At 30.4% G+C, this 25,789-nt stretch overlaps 1 pseudogene; it reads left to right on the forward strand.

Annotated features, from left to right (window-relative positions):
- Positions 1–21,289: 21,289 nt before the first annotated feature.
- Positions 21,290–21,405, forward strand: LOC142333531 (U6atac minor spliceosomal RNA; annotated as a pseudogene).
- The last annotated feature ends 4,384 nt before the right edge of the window (positions 21,406–25,789 follow it).

Consider the following 25,789-nt stretch of genomic DNA (forward strand, 5'->3'; position numbering starts at 1 on the left):
TTCTTAGTCTTCTCCAGGTGGTGGTCTACGATGAATTGAAAATTCGCTCCCGTGCATGCTCTTTTATTCGATCCTTATGGTGATGGGGCTGTAGCGCCGCTATGGTGGGAGAACTGCGCGGTGGTAGTGATGCTTGTACCAGCGCGTCCGTATACTGTGTGCCAGCTCACATCTGAGTTACTGTACCGTGTTCGGCCTTCGATATTAAATTAGGCATATATATGGTATAATTAGGCATATATATATATATATATATATATATATATATATATATGGTAAATGTCATAAGCAATTTTTTTAAATAAATAAATAAAAAATGTACTATCCAAGTTATTAATTAAAAAATGAAAAAAAACACGGAAGGTTATTTTTATATTTATAACTATAATTGTGTGCGGTAATTAAATATTTAATAACATATTAAAAATCAATTACTAATGAAGTTAATTGTACAGATAATTAGAAACACTTTTTTTTGTTATTATTGAATTTGTCGATATCATAAAGTTTAACAAGTTTTAAAACACGGTTGAATATTTACTTATATTAATAATAAAAACGTGCATTATATTCAATTTTTAGTGTTCATAATATAGGCATATTATTGAGAGTTTTCTCTATAAAACTGTTGAGTCAACTTTCCCTAACCCGACTTATTTTTCCGCTTAATTAACTTTTCTACTAGAAACTCCAAAGAAAGTTTTCCTTTACACTTTGCACTTTCTTATTTTATTCTACAACTGTTCTTATAAAACAATATTAATTCAAAATAATTTTATTATTATTATAAAAATATGCCTCTTATTTTTTAAACTTAGTTTAATTCAATTTTATATCAATCCACTGTAACAATATAAATTCTATTCAAAATTGATAGATAAGAATATGGGATACTTATTGATTTATGTTCAGAAATAATCAATAAAAAATAAATAAAACACAAACAATATAAAGTTTGTTATCGTACAGGTTTGTTGTTTTTTTCGGCCTTTAAATCGGAGATTCCTGGTCCTAATCCCAGTTAGACAAGGCATCTTCTTTTATTTATTTTTTACAAATATGTACGTTGTAATCTCTTTAACTTATAACAATAAATAATCCTTCTACTGTTCAATGAGATGAGGATGATATGTGAATAAGATGGAGTCTTGTGCAGATTCATGCCGACCATTCTTGAGATTTATGGTTAATTGAACCCCATAGTTAATAGTGCATAGGTATTACTATCAAAGTATATCCAGTATACAAATCCGTATAAGAAACAAATAGTTTTTATTAAGATTTGAACCTTAGAAAATTTGAGTTCGAAAATCAGCTGATAAATAATAATTGATTTGCGACGGCGGGTTAACCACTATACTAGCCAGATGAGCGTTTATTAATAAACAAAATTCGTACGTAGCCATAAGAGAATTCTACAAAGCTACACCAACGCCCGGTGCAAAGTAACAGCGTTACCGTGTGATTGTTTTATAATAATATGGTTTAATTTCCCCTTATTTTTATTTTATTTTTTAAAACAATGTGGCCTTGCGGATACCGTCACATTAGATCAACACGTTACCGTGTTGAAAAATTTTACTTCATCATATTATTGATAGTCCTTGGTTTCAATAAGATGGATCAACAACATGAATATCTATGGCTGTGTTACGTCAATTTTTTTGGTAACGGTATAACTTCGAGAAAATATGAAATCCCCGTTGCCTTCCAGGTCTCCTGGTTCAGGTGCGATTTCTTCTTTGGGGGTCACTTTTAAATCAATGTGTATAGTAGTCGACCTGCTACGACAGAAGAACTGAAAGCAAAGATATGAACAGCAGTTACAAAGATTCTTGTTAAAATCTTTTGTCATACCGTGCAGAGATTCACTAGGAAATTACAGAAATGTTTGCACAGAGAGACTGCAAGATGTGATCTTCAAAAAAAATTTTGTGTACATATTATTAAATGGAATTTTTTTAATATAAATAAATTGAATATATTTTTACTTCCTTGTACGAAGTATTGTTGTGATCGCGAAAAGTTTCGGTTTTCAAATTACAACGTAAATATCCTGAATCCGTTTTTACTACTTTCGGCGTGACGTCTGTACATCGCATAACTCAAAAACGATTAGCTGTAGAATGTTGAAATTTTGGATTTAGGACTGTTGTAACATCAAGTTGTGCACCTTTTCTTTTGATTTTAATCGACTGGACAAAGAGTGTCCAAAAACACCCAAAATCCAAAAAAAAAAACGATTTTGGAGTTTTCTTAACTGCAGTAATAAGCTCTCACTGAGAAATTTTCAACTATATATCATAAGTGATCTTATTTTCATTTTTTCTAGAGGTAAAGCCAAATACGAGTTTGTAATGAAATATTAGGTAGATTCCATAAGACAGCTACCTATTATAATGGGTACCATGATTCAACTTCTGGAAAATTTCGACATACCTTCGCGTTTCACATCCGCCAGACCCCATATCACCGTCAGTTCAAATGCTTATACACATATTTATACATATATATATATTTTTTTTGAACATGATAACTGCCGTAATTTTGTGCCAATCACTTTCAAATTGATACATAAAATATAACGACTCAAAATCTCGGTTGACTTCGTTAATGGACAAAATCGAATCATGGGTGGAAATGGGGGAGCTTATTCGAAAAAACTAAATATCGCTGTAACTTTCTTATTAACTAAAACATCGAATTCGTTAAAAGTTCATACTATTCGTTGGTTAAGGCCTAATACTGATATAAATAAAGTTTCTTGATATCACCAACCATTGACCCACGGGGTGGAAAAAATGCGATTTTGAAGACAAAAAATCATATCTCCCTTAATAGGCACAATATCGAATGGTTTAAAGTGGTCTTTATTCATTTAAACATTACCTAAAACCTTTATCTGAAACAATTTTTGATATGACCAACCCTTACGGAAAGGGATGACCAACTGTAAGGTAGAAATATTTTTTATACCTACTTTTTTTTCTTACTCTCCTACGCCGGACTCGCAATTAAGCATAAAACAGCGTAGGGTCCTTTTAGCTCTAACAGCCCTTCCAACCTACCGGCAGTACGTCCGGATTGGCAGGTCGGGTTGCCGGTTGGATCTTTATTTTATATTATATTAGTATAAGCCATTACTATTAGCAATCCATTAGAGTATACTTCTTGTGCAGTTTTTAGCAGTGTTCCTATATGAGGCTATACAGCTTCTAGTTTTCATTATAGAAAAACTACCAGAAGTGATCCCTTATCCCTCATCAAGAACGACCCACCTCGGCGAAACGTCCTCTCCACATCGAGGCTGCCCTCCCTAACTAAACACACGCACGGTTACACACGATCGAGGTCCCAACCGTGATGGAATTTTGTCTTCAATATTCTAGTAGCTTCTTCTCACATTACCCCAGGCCTGCCTAATGGAAAGCCTATAACCCGTAGTCCTCTCTGGAGTAAACCAGGTCAAACCCAGCTCCTTTTGAACACCGTTTCATCTGCAACAGTGATATATGGTATGCTCTGGTGTGTCCTGTGGTTCGCAGTATCTACAAACAAAGGTAGCGCGTTTATCAAACCGGCACAGGTACCCCTTAAACTCCCCATGCACGATTAGCAGCTAGAAGAGGTAGATTCCCATCTCCCCAAAGCCACGCTGAACCCCTACTTAGTACCGGTGAAATCTAGCTCCGCCTTTCGGCGTGCCGAAAGGGATTTTTTGGATCTTACAAGGAGAAGGCACATCGGTTCCGAATCTGACTTCATTTCATTTTTTTTGTAACTTTTTTTTGTTTAATATATTGATTTAATTATAATTATTAACCTGTGGTTGTAAAAAGAAATTTACAATAAATAATAATTCAATAACAAAAAATAAATAAATGAAATAAAAAATTTTTTTATTAAAGAATTGGTGGATCGTATCTCACTTTCAGATGAAATAAGTTTAAATGAAGTAAAGCAAAAAATGTGTATGTAATTTAATAGCCGTACAAGGAACTCATGAGATTTTTTTGATAGAATTAGTTTTCAATATTTTCCGTTTCTCTGAATCACTCTGAATAATGTGAAAAAAATATATACTCAAGGGTATAAATATATACTACTTAAAAAACAAAAAAAAACAAAATTAATGTTTTTGTTACTTTAATTTAAAAAATGATGAAAACGCTTCTTTTCTCATTTCTTTTTTTTTCATAAAAATCCTGTTAATAATATACGTTACAATATAATCTTTTTTGGTTTAATATTCGAGCAACACCGCTAAAAAAAGACACTAGTAATAAAAAAAAGGAAAAGTTATGGTGATGGAGATGGAAACTGCGGTGATATAAACACCTTCATGTTGTAAATTAAAATGCAAATGAAATGAAATCTAAAATTAAATTAGGGTGTCTTTTATTCTTTTTTTTTCTTATTAAACTGGCAGCTCCTGTCTAAAAACAAAAAAGAAAATATTAATCCAAACTACAGTGTTGCCAAACATATCTATTAAAATATTTGCATAAATTTATTGTACAATAATAAGCATCTTTATGTTGTTTACAAAAGAGGTCACGATATATTTCAGGAAATGATTTTTATATATAATGAAAAAATTTCCTACGAATCTCAATCTAAAAATGCTTCGTTTATCGTATGTATGTCATTTTTTTTATTTTATAAAATTTTTTTTTTTTTTGTCTTCAGTCATTTGACTGGTTTGATGCAGCTCTCCAAGATTCCCTATCTTGTGCTAGTCGTTTCATTTCAGTATACCCTCTACATCCTACATCCCCAACAATTTGTTTTACATATTCCAAACGTGGCCTGCCTACACAATTTTTCCCTTCTACCTGTCCTTCCAATATTAAAGCGACTATTCCAGGATGCCTTAGTATGTGGCCTATAAGTCTGTCTCTTCTTTTAACTATATTTTTCCAAATGCTTCTTTCTTCATCTATTTGCCCCAATACCTCTTCATTTGTCACTTTATCCACCCATCTGATTTTTAACATTCTCCTATAGCACCACATTTCAAAAGCTTCTAATCTTTTCTTCTCAGATACTCCGATTGTCCAAGTTTCACTTTCACTAAATTATAAAATCATTTATTAATTCTCATATGTTGATTAGATATTGAATTCAAACTTTATATTCAAATTTTTATATAATCATTAATAACTATATGAAAAATAAAACATTTTTAAAACTTGCAAAACGAAGGATATTGAAACTTTTCCATCAAAATATCATAAAAACTATTTAAATATAAAATACATCAATTATTTATTGCTCACGAAAACTATATCCAATTCATTATAATGGGGAAACAGTGAATTCAATATTTCATTTTTACAAATATCTGTTGTCATCTTGTTTTAAAGAGAAAATATGAAACAGTAAAAGGAATTCAGATATTAACTTATAAAACCCACCAGGTTTGTCTAGTGGTGAACGGGTCTTTCCAAATCAGCTGATTTGGAATTCGAGAGTTCCAGCGTTCAAGTCCTAGTAAAGTCACAGTAAGTCAAGGTCCAATTACTTTTATACGGATTTGAATACTAGATCTTGGATACCGGTGTTCTTTGGTGGTTGGGTTTCAATTAACCACACATCTCAAGAATGGTCGAACTGATAATGTACAAGACTATACTTCATTTATACTAATACATATCATCCTCATTCATCTTCTGAAGCAATACCTGAACGGTAATTCCCACAGGCTAAACAGGAAAAAAAAGATATTAAGTTATAAAGTGGGGTACATTGCAGTCCTCCCACCATTTTAATTACTTAAATTTTGTATTATATAATTCATTATATAATTTTTTACCCTTCTCCACGGGTACCGTTGATTCATCCAGACAAATTCTAGAAAGTTCCTTTCTTTTACAGAATATAATACCTATTCATTCCTGAAATGATTTACACAATTTATCCTTATGTAACAATCATAATAAAATTTCTATTCCCCATACTTCTTACACCAAATTTTCTGTTTAACATTCTATTTTCTTCCTGTTTCCTCTCTTCCTCTCTTCTAATGTCATCGGTGAAACTGATATATATATATATATATATATATACATCATTAATTTATATATAAATTAATAAACATGTATTCTGTTTTAAAATTGATTTTTTACTTCCTTGTACATAGTAAATTCATTTCTCAATTTTTCATGACTATGGGACTCAAAAACAAACAACAAAAAAAAATGGGGCGTAATGTTCGTATATATGTATGTATGTTGATTTGTTTTAAACGTATAAACTTTCGACTGGATATACCGATTTTGATGAAATTTGGCACAGGCTTATGTATACGAGGCAATTTGTTGGTAAGATTTCGTGGTCAATCTAGGGAAGTAAATAGTTTTTTAGGTTAATTTTCTCAAAAAAACCAAACATTAAATTAAGCCCAGTGCACATAGGATTACATCCAATATCTAACTTTATATTTTTAATAACGGAAATAATTAATCAAGCGCCTTTGCAATAATAATTACCCTCATAATAAAAATATGAATAATACAAAATAACTAATTATTTGCAACACTACGACAAATTAAATGACTAGGTCAACTGATATTTAATCATTTTAATTGACACAATAGTTATTTTAAAATATGCCAAATTCTGATATTTTTTTTTACTTCCTTGTACAAAGTAAAGGAAGTATTGTGATCGCGAAAATTCTCAGTTTTCAGATTCCAATGGAAATATCCATTCTGACCATCCCTGAGTCCATTTTGACTAGTTTCGGCGTAACGTCTGTATGTATGCATGTATCTTAAAAACGATTAGCCGTAAGTTGTTGAAATTTTCGATTTTGGACTTTTGTTAACATCTAGTTGTGCACCTTCCCTTTTGATTTCAATTGACTTGACCCAAAAATTCCAAAAAGTCCAAAATTGGAAAAATGAGGATTTTTGACTTTTAAATTGCAGTAATGAAAGCATTGAATGTTTTCAAGTATATATCATTAATGGTATTTATTTTCATTGGTTCCAAAGTTATAACCAAATAAAATTTTTTATTAATAAAATATTTGGATCTTACAAAAGGAAGGTTCGAATGGTTCGAATTCGACTTCATTTCCTTTTTCTTAATTTTTTTAAAATTTAAATATATTGATTTATCAATAATTATTAACCTGTGATTGTAAAAGAAAAATTACAATAACTAATAATTCAGTAATAACAATAAAAGAAAAAAATATGAAAAAACTAGAAGTTATTAGTGAAATAAAATTTTATGTACTTTTAAAAATGTGTATATGTAATTCAATAGGCATACAAGGAAGTCATGTGGTGTCCAAATCAGTTTTTTTTTTAATAAACATGTATTAATTTTCGAATTTTTATTATATTTTTTGGTTTATTTAAACGTATAATGATAATTTAAAAATAAAATCTCATCATAAATTACGCCGATCTCAGAAAGGAAATCATAGGTAACATTTTTCATGTATAATAATTTTTCCACTGTATAAGAATACATAACCGATGCCAGAAAAGCATAACTACTTGATTATAATGTATACATTCTGTCCACCATCACCACTGTCATGTTCATATATTTAATATTGTCATTATTTATCCCATTTCCTTATTTCCTACCTTCGTAATACCTGATATTTAAGCCCGTACGGGATACAAAAGGAATCTGACATTTCAATAACTCTTAACTCTACTCGTTTACCCTGATTTTATAGACTTTTTATTATTTTATAAATTTATTTTTTATGACGTATATCATTCTAAAAGTTTATATTTTACCACGTTCTTAAAATATAATTAAACAGGGCTTTATATCTCAGGAAGACTAACAATAGTCTCTTATAATTAACTTTCAATTTGAGTTTAACTAAGATTATTAAATTAATCATTTTGGCGAATAATGAATAGTTCTTATGTAATCCTCTTTAAGATTTAAAATTATAATCTTTCAACCAAAGATCGAGCTAATGAAGTAAAATTTCATAAAATAATTTTACTTCTACCGAACAATAAATGAATGCCTCATAAGTTAGCACTTGATTTATGTCCACCCTCTCATTTTTATGCAATCTTTAAAAATCATTAGGAAATATTGTAGTAAATATTTCTGAGTCAAAACATAGTTTATTAGAAAACTGTCACGTAAGTTTACAAAATAATGTGGTAAAGTATTGGATGATTTTCATGGCTATTCCGGTCAAAAAGTATTAATCATAAAAAATTATAAAATAAAAATTTGTAAAATAAAACAGAATAAAAAAGTAAAGCAAAGTTGTAAACTAAAATTTAATAAAAATTCTTTCAAAAAATTAAGATTTAGGAACCTCAGTATCAAGGGAGCATTTTGTAATCAATACAAATCCGACAATGCTTTGCTATTGCTAGATTTGTGTAATATGTATGAAAGTTTGATAAAACATTAAAAACTGAAAATCGTAAAATTTAACCTTTCCTTTTTTTCCTCTTTCCTCTTCCAATCATCAAACCTTCCCCTCTTTATCATTTTCGCTTTGAAAAATTATTTCTTTTCACGTAACTAATATATATATTGTATATGAGCCAAATCGGACCATAAATACGATTTTTTGAAATATCTTGACCCCAGCCCCACCTAGCGGGTCCCTTTTTGTCAAAATGTTTCTATTTACGTAAATAATACGTTTTCTGAATATTAGTCAAATCGGACCACAAATACATTTTTTTTTAAATATCTTGACCCCCACGCCACCTAGCGGGTCTAAACTAATTCACAAACCTTCACGTGCATGCGCACTTAAAACTTACGAAAGTTTCATCGCAGTAGGATGAATGATATAGGAATGCATATGGAATAAACAAGCATTCATTCATATATATATATATATATATATACACACACACAAGATTATGATTAAAATTCCCAGATTTTGAATGACTTTTTTTTATTTTATGAAGTTCCTTACTCAGAAAAATCTATTAAAAATATTTAATAAAAATAAAGTAAAACTTTTATGAAAAAAATTCCTTCTTATTTTGATGTGAAATGTAATATTAAGTGACAAAGCTGCTGCTTTAAAATTACAAGTCTTTTCTTTACATATCTAATTTACAAGCCTTTAAATGATAAAGAAAAATACAAAAAAGAATTATTTTAATAAAAATTAAAAGAGTTAGAACCAAAAAAAAGAAAAAAAGAAATTGCAGTGGGGAATAAATCTTAAGAAATGTTTTTAGAAAATGTTCACATACATGTTAACCTTAAAAAATTTCCTTAACTTAATGCAAATCAGTTTTGTTAAATTATTTTAGTGACTTTATTGTTTAACCAAATACATTTTGAGTATTAATTCTAAATTCTGAAAAATTTTTTTTTTCCATTTTGGAGTTGCCATACTTAAGAAGAAGAATTAAGGTAAAATTAATTTTTAAGGAAATAATCCCTAAGTGGTGGTAATATATTTAAAAGAAGAACTTTTTAAATTTGTAAAAAAACAAACAGATACAACCAAAATTTTAAATAAATAAAACTGTAATTTTTTCGGAAAGGAATGTAAATTTTTGGCTATTTTTTTTGTCAAGAAATACTACCGAGATAAGAGCTATTAAAAAATAAAGATATCTTCATTTAACGTGTGATACGTAACTTGGGAGATGGATTTATACTTAAAATAAAAGTTTAAACAATTTTTTTATACGTAAAATATATTTTTTATTACAGCAAACTCTTGAGTGAGATTGTCAAAAAATATTCATAGTGGTTTGAAAGCCTATTGACGTAAATAATATTAATGCAGAAACCTCATTAACTTTGTCTGAAGCAAGATATAGTTAAAAATAAAAAAATGTATAATCATTTATTTTGGGTTTTAATATTGATTAAAAATATTGAGATCTCTTTAAAAAAAAACTTCAACTTCTACAAGAATTTTTTTTTTCTATAGTTTCCAAGTAAAAATGTGAAATCTTATTTCGGCGAAAATAACCACATTCCTTTCTCCAATATTTTCAAAAATGTAATTCCATTCTTTCCCTGGAAGGTAGCACCTTCCTACCAAGTTTGAAGAAATTCGGTCAATACTGTAACAAGACCGATACAACAGTTATGAGTAACGGATTTCTACCAGTTAAGAAGAAATAAGTAGAAAATATAATAATAGGAGAAATTCAGGAAGGACTTAATAAAGCCTTTTTAGTAAAGATAACAGGCCCGTTTAACAATCGTCTTTTGTAATACTGCCCACTGACACACGTAAACAGATGTTGTTCCGTGAGAAGAGTTACCGGACCAGGGTAGGAATGAAAGGGCTCGGTCGATCATTCTCACGCTTTGAGTTGGGTCCGGTCTGGGAAGTAAAGATGATAGAAGTGTAATACTCCGAGGAAGACCAGTTGAAAATAGTACTGGGAAATCAGTCTAAGCGAGACCCTTATGACGTTAGTCTACGAGAAGAGTCTGCTAGAGTGAATACCAAATTAAGTCAACATACGCAAGAAGTCCGTCTGAGAAAAGTACGATTTTTTTCGAAGTATGAGCAGTGGAATAAAAGAAACTATGATTTATTTAAATTTATCTTTCTTTTTTTGTTAAAATTATTTTTTAAATGTCTTCTTAAGACATAAAACTTGACCATTTTTTTAATACTTTTTACCTGATTTGTATACTTTCATCTGTGTAGTTATTATAGCAGGATATATCGCTATAGCCGGAAAAGTAAAATATTCCAAGTGATTTTGAAAATACGTTTTAATTAAAATTCTAACCGTGAATAATTTACTTCAAATTCAAACATGATTATTTCTAAAGATATAGTTGTAATACAAAGTAGAATTCCGTGTATATAATAAGTCCTAATTTTAATACGTTGTTCATGCTATGCAAAACCTATTGAGCATTTGCGTGTTCATTATTCTAATTATATACTAAACATTAACAAGAAATTGTTTGGTAAAAACCGTGTACCTGTCAACAAGAAACTACAAACAGTTTTGTTTCTATGCAGAGAATGTTTGTTAAATATACAGTAAATATGAACATTATATTAGTTTAGTTATGAAAAATAATTCCAAAATATATAGTCCAAATTAATATTGACATAAACATAATAATTCCGAGAAGTATATGTCACCTATATTCGATTTTTTTTCAATTTTACATTTATTTCTGCAATCGATCTACCATTATATTTTTAAAATTCATATTTTGAATCCCACTTTTTGCACGATAGCCAGAAAAAACATTGCTGACAAATATTTTTCTTTACAACAATGTTATTAAGAGCTACAATATATATACAATATATATATATATATATATATATATATATATAAAATTAAAGAGATTAATTAACACTAAAATTAGACATTACAAAACTGTGGTTAAACCAGTAATTACTTACGCGAGCGAGACTTTATTTAGATTAAATCAGAAAAATAGGACTGACCCTTTGCTTAAAGTTGAACGCAGGATTCTTAGAACTTGCATAAATAAAAAATATGCACGAAAATCAGTACAGATTATTGCCTAATAAATTTCTGTACGAAAAGAAGCGAATTTCTTACTGCGCACACTTGTTAAGATTACCGCAGGATAGGATTACTAAGAGAATTATCGTTCGTTTTTGGTCTTTAAAAAATCCGCCATTATGGATCAAAGAAACTAACGAAGACATGCAAAAATTAAATTTGACTTACCAAGATTTACTTAATAAATCTGAAAAATAAAAATTTTTTATTAAAGATCCGAATACCGACTTTAAAGTAACAACTTTTAATTATACAAAAAGGGTTTATTCAGAAGAGGATTGTAAAGCGTGATCATTAAGAATGACTAAATATTGGGAGAAAGTAAAAGCTAAGAACTTAAAGGCCAAAAGATCGGCAAAAAAGACTATTCTGACTAAAGTGGTCCTTTGCGGCCTTAAAAGTTACAAAAAAATAAAAAATAAAGAGAATTAAAAAACATTATATATATATATATATATATATATATATATATATTTAATAGAAAAAAATCTTTTTTAATAAAAAAGGTTGTAATGGATTTTAGGTGTTTGTATGTATGTATGATTGTTCCTTCATATCAGCTCAACGGCTGAACTGATTTAGATGTATGACCCTGCGTTGGAATCCTTTCGTTAATGGGAGTGTCACAGGCTATATATATTTATATATACAAAAAAATTACAATGAAATTGTAAACCGTACGGTAAGAGTCTCACAGATATTTCTTCCGCACAAAAAACAAAAAATGTCTGTAATATAAATAAAACTGTTTTTAACAAAACGATACTGATATCAAAAAAGACACTAAATTTCTATTATCAAAATCTGTTATTAATTTGGAATTCCCTTTAAAAAATACATGTTAAATATATGTAATATACAATAGATACACAATAATAGATAATAAACAATGTTTAAGCGTTCCATATAAGCCAAAAAAAAATAATTGTAAAATTTGTTACAAAACTCTTACCGGCCCGATTTCATTTACATGTAATACATGTCAGATATACAGAAATAATAAAAGTCTTACGATTTTTCGTTGTTTAATAAATGAATCTGGGTCGGTAAGAGTTTTGTAACTATTTCATTTTTTTACGTTTTGCTTATTATATAGAACGCGTAAACATTGTTTATTATTTGTTATTGTATATATATATTTTTTTTCTTTCCGTAGCGGAGGAAAAAGCTCTGCCAGCCGCCATCAGGCCCGTATTGACGACAGTGCGGGGCTCTCACCCGCTAAAAAACCTCCCCTTCTACCATGCAGGGGCCGGATCTAAGCCATATTGTATGTACAGCCCCTGCATGATCACCCAGGCACTCCACTATCCGAATCCGTGTGACCGGAAGGCGTCCTCAGGGGGCGATCGACGACGACGACTCCGAAGAAACCCCCTCCGCCCTCCACAAGAAGCTGGCCTCCATTGATCACCCGTCATCGAACTCCAAGCCTCCATAGATTCGCATCAACTCAACCTGCCGTCGCCTCTCTTCATTGACCTTCTCTCGTATCATTGATGCGATCGTAGTCGAGACACACTCCCACTTGTTGCCATTGCTGAGCATTACCTCGATTATATTGTTGGCTCCCTCCACACCCTGACCCTCGAGCACTACGCGGAAGTTGCGCCGTCTAGGGTAAAAAAATACTCCATGCTCTGCTGTATCCAGTCCGCCGCAATCGTGACAGCGACTTGTATGGCATCTGCCCATCCTGTACAGGTAGTCTCGAAAACATCCATGTCCATACAGAAACTGGGTGAATTCGTAACCTGTATTACCGTGCTTTCGCTCCACCCAGTTTCTGACGTCTCGTATGAGCCCATAGGTCCACCTTCCTTTGTCCGAATCTCGCCATCTGTCACGCCAAGCCATGTAGAGACCGTCAATTGCCTCCTTTCTGTTCCCTCTCATTTCCGTTTGTAAGTCTATGGGCGGTACTCCAGCTACAACCGAAGCCGCCTCGGCGCTGATCGTTCGATACCCTGCGATGACATGTATGTTCAGCCTACGGTGTTGCATAACCAAACGCCTCATGTTTCTTGCCCTCGACAACGCTCCCAGCCATACAGGAACTCCATATAACACCACAGAGTACACACTGGCCAACAGTTTCCTCTTACCCGTCTGAGGACCGCTCTTATTTCTTATCATGTTGCTCAGCGCCTTCACCTCATTTTCCCTCTTTCTCACCGCCTCCTCAACATGTATAGTAAAGGATCGGTTCTTGTCCAGCCACACGCCTAAATACTTCGCGGCTGGACTAGGATGAACTATCGTGTGTCCCATGTTATTGTATTTATACTGTCTATTACATATATTTAACATGTATATCTTTTTAATTATAATTGTAAATTAATAACAGATTTTGATAATAGAAATATACTGTCTTAACTTTTTTGATATCAGTATCGTTTTTAATAAAAATAATTTTACTTATATTACAGAAATTTTTGTTTTTTGATCGGGAGAAATGATATCTCCGAGACTCTTAGTGTACAGTTTACAATTTCATTGTTATTTTTTTTTTTTATACCATTTTTCGTTTAAAATGTTACATGATAATTAATTTTTTTTTTTTTATTTACTTCTTGTTGTCATACGTTTATATTGATTGATTTTTTGCTCCTTTTACTGTGATAAAATACAAAATCACGCCTGCATTTTACTATCAGATGTTTTATAAAAATTTATTAAACTATCTGTTCCAACATTACTTCTTTTTACATTCACTATTTAAAGTAAAGAGAGTAATATTTGAAAAATACAAAGGTAATTTGTATTTGTGTTTATTAATAAGTGGGTATCATAGGGTTACGTATAGTACATGATATAAACTTTGCTTTTAACTTAAAACATTTATTAGAATAAAGGAGTAGGTTTACAAGTAACCACAAACCACTAGCATTATAAGCTATGTAATTTAAACTACCCGGTATCCTAAATAACTTCGTTCTCATGGTAGTATAAATTTATTAAGAAAATATTTATTTACTTGAAATTTTCGTAACTTTATTAGTAAATAATAAACTTTTTAAATTATTTATATAAATTAGTTATTAATAAAATAAATTCTCAAAATGTTAAATTAAATGGGGTATGTAAATTAAAAATGTTGGCCTTTTTTTTTTGGACAATACCTCTAAGAAAAGGGTAACACTATTAAATTGTTTATTTGTCTGTTGTAATTTCAGATTTAAAAACTAAATTTTGTTAAATAAAATATCATACTATTTGTTACTATTATCTTATTATTTTTGTACTCGCCCCTTAGGACCACAATAAATATCATAATAATTTCGTCTCTTTTAATTTCCTTTTATCCTAATATTTCTTCATTATTTCTCCATGTTTTTGCTTTCTTTTTCACTTCATCTGTATTCATATTTCTTTTTCGGTTTTACCTGGAAACCCTTCTTTTTACTTCCTTGTACGAAATAAAGAAAGTATTGAAATCGCGAAAAATTTCGGTTTTCAGATTACAACGGAAATTTTCATTTTGACCCTAAATCCATTTTTAACTAGTTTCGGCGTGACGTCTGTATGTACGTACATTATTATGTCGCCTAACTCAAAAACGATTAGCCGTAGGAAGTTGAAATTTTGGATTTTGGAATGTTGTAACATCTAGTTGTGAACGGATTGATTGTCATCCTTTATTGATTGCAATCGAATGGACCAAAAAAAAAACCAAAATCAAAAAAAATTTAGATTTTTTTTTAACTGTAGTAATAAGCTCTCATTAACAGCTTTTCAACGATATATCATAAGTGGAACTTTTTTTCATTAGTTCCACAGTCATAACCAAATAAATTTTTGATTATTGAAATATTTGGATCTTACAAGGGGAAGGAACCGTTCCAAGACTTCATCTCATTTTTTTTTTTCATTTAAATATATTGATTTATTAATTATTACTAATCAATGATTGTAAAAAAAATTACCATAAAAATTTTTCAATAGTAACATAAACAAAATCATAAGTTATTAATGAAATAAAATTTTATGTACTTTTCATTTAAAAAAAAAAAAAAAGTTATATGTAATTTAATAGGCGTACAAGGAAGTTATGCGGTGTTCACATCAGATTTTTTACAATAGTATTTCTAAATTTATTTCTATTAAGTATATTTCGTCCGTTACATCAGTTTTTTTCGAAACATCTCAAAATCTGTCATTAAATTTATACAGTTTCTAATTTTTTCTAAACCTCCATTTTTTTTTTTCAGTTTCAACTCGGCCTAATATTTTTCTTAATATTTTCCTCTCTAGCTGTTCAATTTTGCCTATTTTATTCATACAAAAACATCCCAGGGAGAAAAGCATTCAAGCAGTTATATTGTAATGCCTATTTCTTTTTTATTTTATTTTATTTTACGTGACTACAATCTAATAAATATTAAACATAAATTACAAGTGATTTCAATCGTTTTTTCAAGACAAAATTTATTTTCAAATTGTAAAACCGGAATTCAAAATTTAAGACAGAGTGTACCACGAAGAAACGGAGGAACTTTCAGGACATGTTTAACTGGTAAAAAAAATGGAAAAGTTCATATTTAGCGAAAGATTTCGCCCATTTATCAGCTCTTCTAATAAAATTAAGCCTTACTGTAATTTTTGGGACCCAAATTAAGATATAAAGTTGGTAGATTCTTACGTAATTTGAGCTGGGAAATAGGATAAAATAAACCCCAGTACTGTAACTCTGGTAGTTTTGTAAGATATCCGACGTAAAATACAAATTATATAATAATCTCAGCTTATCAAAAATTTTTATTATTATGTCAGAGCGCTTTCGGATGTTAATCCTTCTTCAAAAATAATTATATGATATGCATTATAATTATTTCCTTCACAAATTAATATATTAAATGAGTTTTGATTTTTAAAAACAAAAATTATAAATACAATTTATTGTCAAAAAGTAAAAATATTGTCAACGTTGTCTGTCATGACGAAAAAAATTTTTTTTGTCCTTCCTCGGGGAAAAAATAAAGTAATTTATTTAATTAAATTGAGAATTTTATAAAATAATTCTGCTAAATAATATAAATGTTATGTATATATTTTTTTAAATTTATCTAGGAGAAATAACAATCAACTAAAAAAAATAGTTTCAAAATATACTTTTTATAAATAATTATATTCAATCTACTCGGATTTCAATTATAAAAGGATTAAAATTTATTTACCAAGGATTGTAGGAGAACGAGCAATTTGCGAATTAATAAATTTACTTTATATTTTAATAAGTTTAAGTTTATAAATTTACAGTCAATGATTCTCAGTACTGGTAAATTTAGTGATTTAATAATTATATATATATATTTATATTTATACAGGGTCCGGCATTTAAATCTGACGATTTTGTAGTAATTGTTATGTTGGCACCACTGTCAATGAAAAGGCTGGAGTGTTGTACATCGACAGGTCTATTCATGCTATTTCAGTACCCAGTATGTCGTGGTCGGGTGAACAACGAGCGTTTTGTGATTGAAGCCTATTTTAAAAATAATGACTCGGTTATTGTAACGCAGCGTTTAATTCGCAGACATTTCAATTTAAATCGACACGCGTCTGTTCCTAGTAGGAATACGATATTTTTGTGGGTGAAGAATTTTAGGAACACATCGTCTGCTTTAAAAATGAAACAGACAGGACGAAAACGGACTATGAGAACGCCTGAAAACATTAACGCTGTAAGGTTAGCTGTTACGCGGTCTCCACGACGTTAAGCAGCGAGATATGCTGCTGCGCTAGCTATTTCTCATCGAAGTCTACGACGAATTCTTCATGCCGACCTGAAATTCCATCCGTATAAGATGATGTTAGTGCAGCAACTTAATGCAAATGTCTACCAGGATGCCATTATTCTTTTAAGTGACGAGGTGCATTTTCATCTGTCAGGATTTGTGAATAAACAAAATTACCGTTATTGGGCTTCGCATTATCCACGGAAAATTCTTGAAAAACCTCTTCACAATCAATATGTTACAGAGTGGTGTGCGGTTTCAAAGTTCGGCATAATTGGCCCGTATTTTTTTGAGCAGTTAAATCGCAGAGTAACAGTAACATCTCATCGATGACCTCTGAAAATCGAAATTCAAAAAAACTCGAAAATGTTTTTTTTGTATTTATTTTAAGAATATTTCTAAGCCCAAATGTAGTGAACATTTTATTTACTAAAAGTCGGAAATAGAAAAAACTTTCAATAATTTTTCAAAATATTTTTACCTTGTTCACTCCTATCAGTGTCGAATTTTGAAAAATCTAGAAAACGATTTTTATGTATTCACATGAGGATAAAAAACACGAAAATTCAACTTGATATTTCATTTTCACCGAAGAATTAAACAGACAATAAATTTCATTTTTATTCCAATTTAACCCTTTATTCTTGAAATTTCAAATTACATTCACTTACACGTAAAAGAGTGTATACAAATTTTCATCAATTTATCTTTGATAGTTTTAACTTGGCGTTGTTTAAGAATTTCACTCACGATATGTTAGTTATTTTTTGACAAAGATCGTTGCAGGACTACATAGGATAATCAATATGTGGCTACTTTTTTGGCTTTCCAATACTTTTTCATTCCACTTCCCTCTATCATCCGACCACTTTAGATTAACTCATTCTTTCTTCTCCTTCTGGATCCGTTTGAATTCTAAATTTTTTTCCTAAGTACTATTTTTCGTACATCCTTAGTCCTTTTTAATTCGCTTGAAGTATTTACGTTTCGTCTTGTCATCATTACAATTGTCAAAAATTCTTTTCGAAAGTTTGAATCCATTCTTGTCAGATGTCAGTATTCGCTTACGTATTTCTTCGTTGATTCTATCTCACTCCCGGTAAGATTCCTCATTCTTCCTTAATTTCCAGGATTTTCCTTAGTATCCGTCTTTCAGCAAATTTGATCCAATTTATCTGTTTCCCTTGGTTCAGAGCTACGCATTCTACCGCATATAAAAGTCCTAGTAGGGTTACCGATGTATGGTGCCTGATCATTTCCATTTTTGAGATCTGTTTCTTGACATGTTTTGTGAAAAATTCATATATAAAACATAGACATTTTATACATATATAAAACAAGAACATTAAATTTTTACGATGTATAATTGCTGTGTGAGGGTGGAATTTGTTTGTGTGAGTGAGTGATTTGTTTCAATGTGAGGTATGTATTTTTGTATTTGGACTCATCCAATATTGTTGTACATATGATAGATTAGGTTACGTGTTTTTAGGTAGGTTTCATAAGAAAGCTACCTAAGTAATAAGCTATTACTTATTTTAATGGGTATCAGATTCAACTTCCGGAAAATTTCGATATATCTTTGCGTTTCACATCCCTCAGATCCCAAAACCAAAGTCAGTTCAAAAGTTTATATATATATTACACTTTCTTGTGAACACGATAACTGCCGTAATTTTGCGCCAGTCACTTTAAAATTGAAACGTAAAATATAACGACGCAAATTTTTTATCAAGTTCGTTAATGGGAATAATCGGACCATGCAGGTTGAAGTTGGGGGGGGGGGAGGCTTTTTCTAAAAAAGCAAAATATTGCAATAACTTTCTTATTAAGTAAGATATCGAATTCGTTTAAAGTTCCTACTATTTTTTAATAAAGACCTAAATTGATTAATAAAAGTGTTTTAGTATTACCAACCACTGGCCCAGTGGCTGGAAAAACTTGTGTTTTGAAGAGAAAAAAAATCATACCTCTCTTAATAATCACCACATCGAATCGGTTTAATGTGGTCGTTAGTCCTCTAAACATTACCTAAATTATCTAAAACACTTTTTGATATGAACAACCCTTACGGCAAGGGATGACCAAAATTTTACTGGAGTTGTAAGAAGATGGGGATTGTTGTTTGCTAAGCATATGAAACATTTTCCACATGCAACCATTGTCGTACTGAGTAAATTTGAAGTTCTTCTTAACTTTAAGGTGGACATTTTTTATCCCCTACTTCTTCTTTTTTTCCTGTTTTAGCCTCCGGTAACTACCGTTCAGACAATACTTCAGAGGATGATATGTATGAGTGTAAATGAAGTGTAGTCTTGTACAGGCTCAGTTCGACCATTCGTTAGATGTGTGGTTAATTGAAACCCAACTACCAAAGAACACCGGTATCCACGATCTAGTATTCAAATCCGTGTAAAAATAACTGACTTTACTAGGACTTGAACGACTTCCAAATCAGCTGATTTAGGAAGACGCGTTCACCACTAGACCAACCCGATGGGCTTTTTATTCCCTACTTAGCACCAGCGAACTCTACCTCCGTGTTCAGGCGTGCCGAAAGGGATTTTTTTTCGTAGTTGCACTTAATCAAGCCTCGCATTGGAGACGAAATGTTGTGTTATTGGTTTGTGTTTTGTTTTATTTTAAGTAATAATATCATATATTGTAAAATATTTGTTTTTTACTTGAAGAATTATAATATGAAATATTTGTATCTATATATTTTATTTCCGTATTCATATTTATTTCTGTTATTTGCATTGTGATTTATTTGGACCTGAATATTTTGTGTTCTTGTTATATTTACATCCAACCCAGAAGTTATCGTTTATCGTTATATACATATATACAGTAGAAATATATATTTTTAGATATTTATATGATGTTTAAATGTAATTTTAAAGTCGATATTAGGCTTCGTATGTATTCAATAAAATCAGAAATCAAATTAAATTATCAAATAATCTGAAAATAATGTATAATACAGACCGTTTGGATTCATACAGCGGAACAAAAACCTGGCATCCAGATAATATTACTTTTTTAATAAAAAATAAATAAATAAATATGGTAAAGAATGAAATAATATAATAATATAATTTATACCTATAATATAATGATTTACCCTATATTATAACCTAATGTTAGGCCTATATAAAGTGGGTATAACATAATAAATTTGTAATAATAAATGGTTTTACTAAAAGAGAGGGCAGTTTTGGTGGCGTTTTACCAAAGTGTTTTGTGATGGCATTGGAATAGAATGGGGTTAAATGTAGAAGAGGAAAGGGTTAGAATATTTAGTCCGTTGTTATGAGTAGGGGTAACCTAAACGTAAACCATGCCTGTTTTATTCTCTGTTCTACTAATGATTTATTCTTTGAGTTTTACTTTACAGCATTATTTATTCTTTCTCTCTCTCTTTTTATACCTCTACTGACCTCTCTTCTAGCAGCATTAAAAAAAAAAACCTCATCCTTCTCTACTCTTAAACGTTACTAATTGTGAAGAGCCTGAATTTAAATAATTTTAACGAATATCCTAGTACATTAAAAAACAGTAAAGATGGAGATTTTTCTTGCACGCTATTTAAACGTGCACGCTGATTTTCTTGTTGTTGTTGATGTTAATAGCTATTAAAAAATAAATAAAACACGAGTTAGTTATTATGTCTTATTAATATAAACTTTTATCAATATAACTGCAAAAAGTGTAGTTATTTTAAAGCTACCTTGTTAAATATTTTAATGTAATCGATTTAATAATAAGGAAATTTTCTGTTCGAAACTTAAATAATTTTTTTTTAAATGTATTTACAATCCTTTCACGGTTTTAAATATGTGGATTTAAAATTTTTATTGATATTATATACGGGAAGATGTATAGAATAAAATAAAAATAAAAATATTAATAACTGATTTCTTTTTAAATACTTCTTTTTTTTATAACTTCCGGCACCAGTAAGGTATTAATTCAGAGTATGAGATGAATGACATTTTTTTGTAGTGTGTGAAAATGCCATGCCTGACCAGAATTCGAACCCGGCACGTCCGGATGAAAGGCCGAGAAGGTTATGAAAGAAGAGACGGTTAGCACTCCCCTAGACAAGGATGGAAATAATAACTGACTGAACAAAACAAGGTTTTCTCTTAATCAGACCTTTTAAAAAATCACCAATTTTTGCGATTTTTATAAAATTTTACGTAAATTTAAAAAAAAAGAAGACCGATACCCGGCTGTTAGGGCAGGGGGTGGGAACGATATAGCCGAGTCCGGTGTCCCTGGCCTTAGCGGTTAGAGGCAGAGGCCAGATGAGAATAAGGAAAAAATCCGGAACCGGTAAGCTGACCTGCCATGCCAAAGGTACGGCCTGCAGGTGGGGAGGCTCATTAGAATCTCAAGGACACTTTCCTGGGCATATTAATTCTTGATTGTTGAACCAGCCCAGGGGAGAAAGAGAATAAATAAGCACAAAAAAAAAGAAAAAAGGTAGATTTCATAAGAAAGCTACCTATTGTAATGGGTATTTGACTTCCGGAAAATTTCGACATATCTTCGCGTTTCACATCCTCCTCAAAGCCACCGTCAATTCAGAAGTTTATATATATACATTTATATATATAAATAACACTTTATGGTAGACACTTTATATGGTAGAAATATATATACATGTATATATATTTCACTTTCTTGTGGATACGGTAACTGCCGTAATTTTGCGCCAGTAATTTTAAAATTTGATGTATAAAATATAACGACCAAAATGGGCAATATCGCACCATGGGAGGGCTTTTTCGAAAAAAAAAACGAAACATCGCTATAACTTTCTTATTAAGTAAAATATCGAATTTGTTTAAAGTTCCTACTATTCTTTGCGTAAGGCCTAAAATATATTTAAGTAAAGTTTTTGGATATCACGAATCATTGGTCAAAGGGGTGGAAAAAATGAGGTTTCGATGACAAACAAAATCTTTCCTTCCTTAATAGCCAAAGTATCGAATCGGTTTAAAGTGGTCGTTAGTCCTGTAAACATTACCTAAAACTTTTTTTAAAACAATTTTTGATACGACCAACCCTTACGACTAAATATGACCAAAACAAAAAACAGTAAAAACAAAATATCACTATAACTTTCTTATTAAGTAAAATATCGAATTCGTTTAACGTTCCTAATATTCTTTAGATAAGAGTCAAGGGATGGAAAAAATGGGGTTTTAAAGGCAAAAAATATCATAGCTCCCTTAATATTCACAGGAATTACCGGTGAAATGTACTTCCGCCTTCCGGCGTCCCGAAAGGAATTTTATTTACTGGTTCTTTTTTTTTTATTTTATTTTAAACCACATATTTATTTTCTTGGTTCAAAGTTTTATTTATGAAGGACGTATTAAATAATTACTGAAATATGCCAATCTTCATGGTATGGTAGTGTCCCAGCCTTACATCCGGAGGTCCTGGGTTGAATTCCAGTCCATCGTGACATTTTTCTTGCTAAAAGACTCCATTTCCATATCCCACTCATACGCTTCAAGCTCATGTGGCTATATTTAGAAAAAATATTTTATGAGTAATTTAACTGTCATGTATGAAAATATTTCCAGTTAAACTTCTAAAAAATGAATCTATATATTCAAAGACATACTTTACATATATGAAAAATATACATGTAGAGTGAAATAGCTAAAAAAAAAAAAAAAACTGTACATAATCAATAAATATTAACGTATAGTAATGTGAAGAAAAAACAATACTTAGAGAAGAAACACCTACATTAGAGATTGCTTATTATCTCAATATCCAAGATCTACAGACGTTTCAAGTGTCTCCACTATTATTCAGGAGTCTTACTGTGTTTTCGTGGTTGTTAAACTGGAATTTATATTTAGAAATAAATCGTTGTACCTCTTCCTGAATATACGACAACTCATGGATCTCACTATTCATTATAAATCATGGTGTCTATGTTGTGCTTCTAAGTAATTTATACTGGAACCGCTGGATAATTCCAACGTTGCTTTTAATTGTCGTTCTCCAAAACTGGATAACGTAAGTTCATACCAGTTTCATAACTACTTTGTAGAATATTTGTCATTTTTACTTGAAAATATATAAAATACGAATATTATGTTTTAATTAAATTTAGTCAACATCGTCGCTTCGCAGGTGCTGTGTATGTATATATACTCGTACATATAATTTTTTCTCACTTTTTACTGTTCTTCAGTTTGTCTTTCCTTTTTTTTTCGTTGCACGAAGTAAAGGAAGTACTGTGATCGCAAAAAATTTCGGTTTACAGATTTCAACAGGAATATCCATTTTGACCACCCCTGAATCCATTACGACCAGTTTCGGCGTCCCCCTCTGTACGGACTTAGATATTTCGCATAAATCAAAAATGATTAGCCGTAAGATTTTGAAATTTTTTGTTTAAGGACTGATGTAACATCTAGTTCTGCACCTCCTCTTTTGATTTCAATCAACTCGACCAAAAGTGTTCAAAAAAGCCAAATTCGAAAAATATTGGATTTTTTCTTAACTGCAGTCATTGAGTGCTTTTCAACGATATACCATAATTAGTACTTATTTTCATTGGTACCAGAATTACAGCCAAATAAAATTATAATTAACGAAATATTTGGATCTTACAAGGGAATGCATATTGGTTCGAATCTGACTTCACTTGCTTTTTTTAAACTTTTTTTTTAAATTTAAATATATTGATTTATTAATATTTATTAACCTCTGATTTAAAAAAAAATTACAATAAATAATAATTCAATAATAACAATAACAAAAAATTAAGGAAAAATATCTGAGGTTATTAATGAAATAAAATTTTTATGAACTTTACATTTAAGAAAAACGTGTATATGTAATTTAATATGCGTACGAGAAAGTAATGTCGTGTCCCACATCAGATTTTTTTTTTTTTTACCTCCGGGACCACCATTAGGTATAACTTCAGAGGATGAGACGAATGACAATTTTTTTAGCGTGTAAAAATGCCATGCCTGACCAGGATTCGAACCTGGGACCTCCGGATGAAAGGCCGAGATCCACTCGCGCCACGGAGTCCGACCAGATTTATTGCTTAATTAATTATAATTCAACACGTAAGCTTTTGAAGCTCTTTCGTGAAAATAAGGAAATGGAATTTTGTATCGTATGAAAAATGCCATGCTGCGATTCGAACACGTGACTACGGGTAAAAGACCGACGTTACAACTGCGCCATGAATTTCCACGGAGATGTTGAGATTTTAGATTTGTTTGCTTTTACATTTTTCTAATTTATTCAAAATACGTTTTTGAAGTAAAAAATAAAAATCCATTAATAATAATTATATTCCGATTTTATAATCTTTTATAGAGGTCAAACGGGACGATTTTTTATACAGATGCAATGAATATATGAGTATAAGAGTCATCAACAGCAATATCTAGATCATTTGTTAATCATCTCGTAGAAACAAACCATAAATCCACTTACTGACAAAAATCTTGATATTCCACATATGCACGAAAAGGGGTTACAAAAATGGACTGGAATATTAGAAAAAATAAAATAAAAAATAACGATACCCTAAATGAACGGGATTCAAATCTAACATAGTTTTCGAAAAAAATTCTTAATTTCTGTCCGATTTACAAGTTTACTAGCTTTAAATCAGGTGACAGTAAAATAATAAATAGTAGTGAAAACAGTCGGAAAGGAAATGAAAACAACAAAAATGTAACAAAATTATTTAAAAACATTTTATTCAAAAATTTATTTTTGTCTGTCACTATATAATTTTTTTCAACTATATAAGCTTGAAGATTGTGCATTGAAATATGAAAATGAAATTTTATTATCATATGAAAAAAATTTATACGACTTTTTACGATTTTTTTTTATCGTATGAAAAAATGCCATGCCTGACAACGATTCGAATCCAGGACCTTCGAATGAAAGCCGAGACATTACCACTCTGCCAGGGAAATCGGAAGTTTAAATATCACCTTAATAACATTATATAATGTCATAATCAAGAACTTAGTAAATATTGAAAAAAAAGTTTTCAAAATTTAAAATATAGCAATTATAATTTTTATATAAAATAAATTCCTTTCTTTGATTTTTCATATGTTTTTAAAAATTAAAAATATTTTTATTGGTAAATTTTTTGTTAAATAATTTGTAAAAAAAAAAAAAATAAATAAAATATTGTGAATTGTACCCTTTGAAAAGGTAACCAAACAACAAAGCAGAAAACTGTAGTTCTACAAAAAAATTAAATTAAAAATTTTATACGTCTGGTCGATCTCCATGATGGAGTGGTAGCGTCTTGGTCTTTCACCCGGAGATTCCGGGTTCGAATTCTGATCAGGCATTTTGTTATACCCTATAAAATTCCATTTCCATATTTCCAGGTATAAACATTTCTCTGTAACTTTTGTGGTGATTTCATAAAAAAATAATAGTAATTTTATTTAAAAAGAGTTTAATAAAAAGCATAGGGTAAAGGCCATCGATGCCAAGCCGCTGAATAAAAAAGAATTAAAAAAATAACTTTAATTCTATAAG

The sequence above is a fragment of the Lycorma delicatula genome, chromosome 12, assembly GCF_047948215.1.
Source record: "Lycorma delicatula isolate Av1 chromosome 12, ASM4794821v1, whole genome shotgun sequence".
Lineage (NCBI taxonomy): Eukaryota > Metazoa > Arthropoda > Insecta > Hemiptera > Fulgoridae > Lycorma > Lycorma delicatula.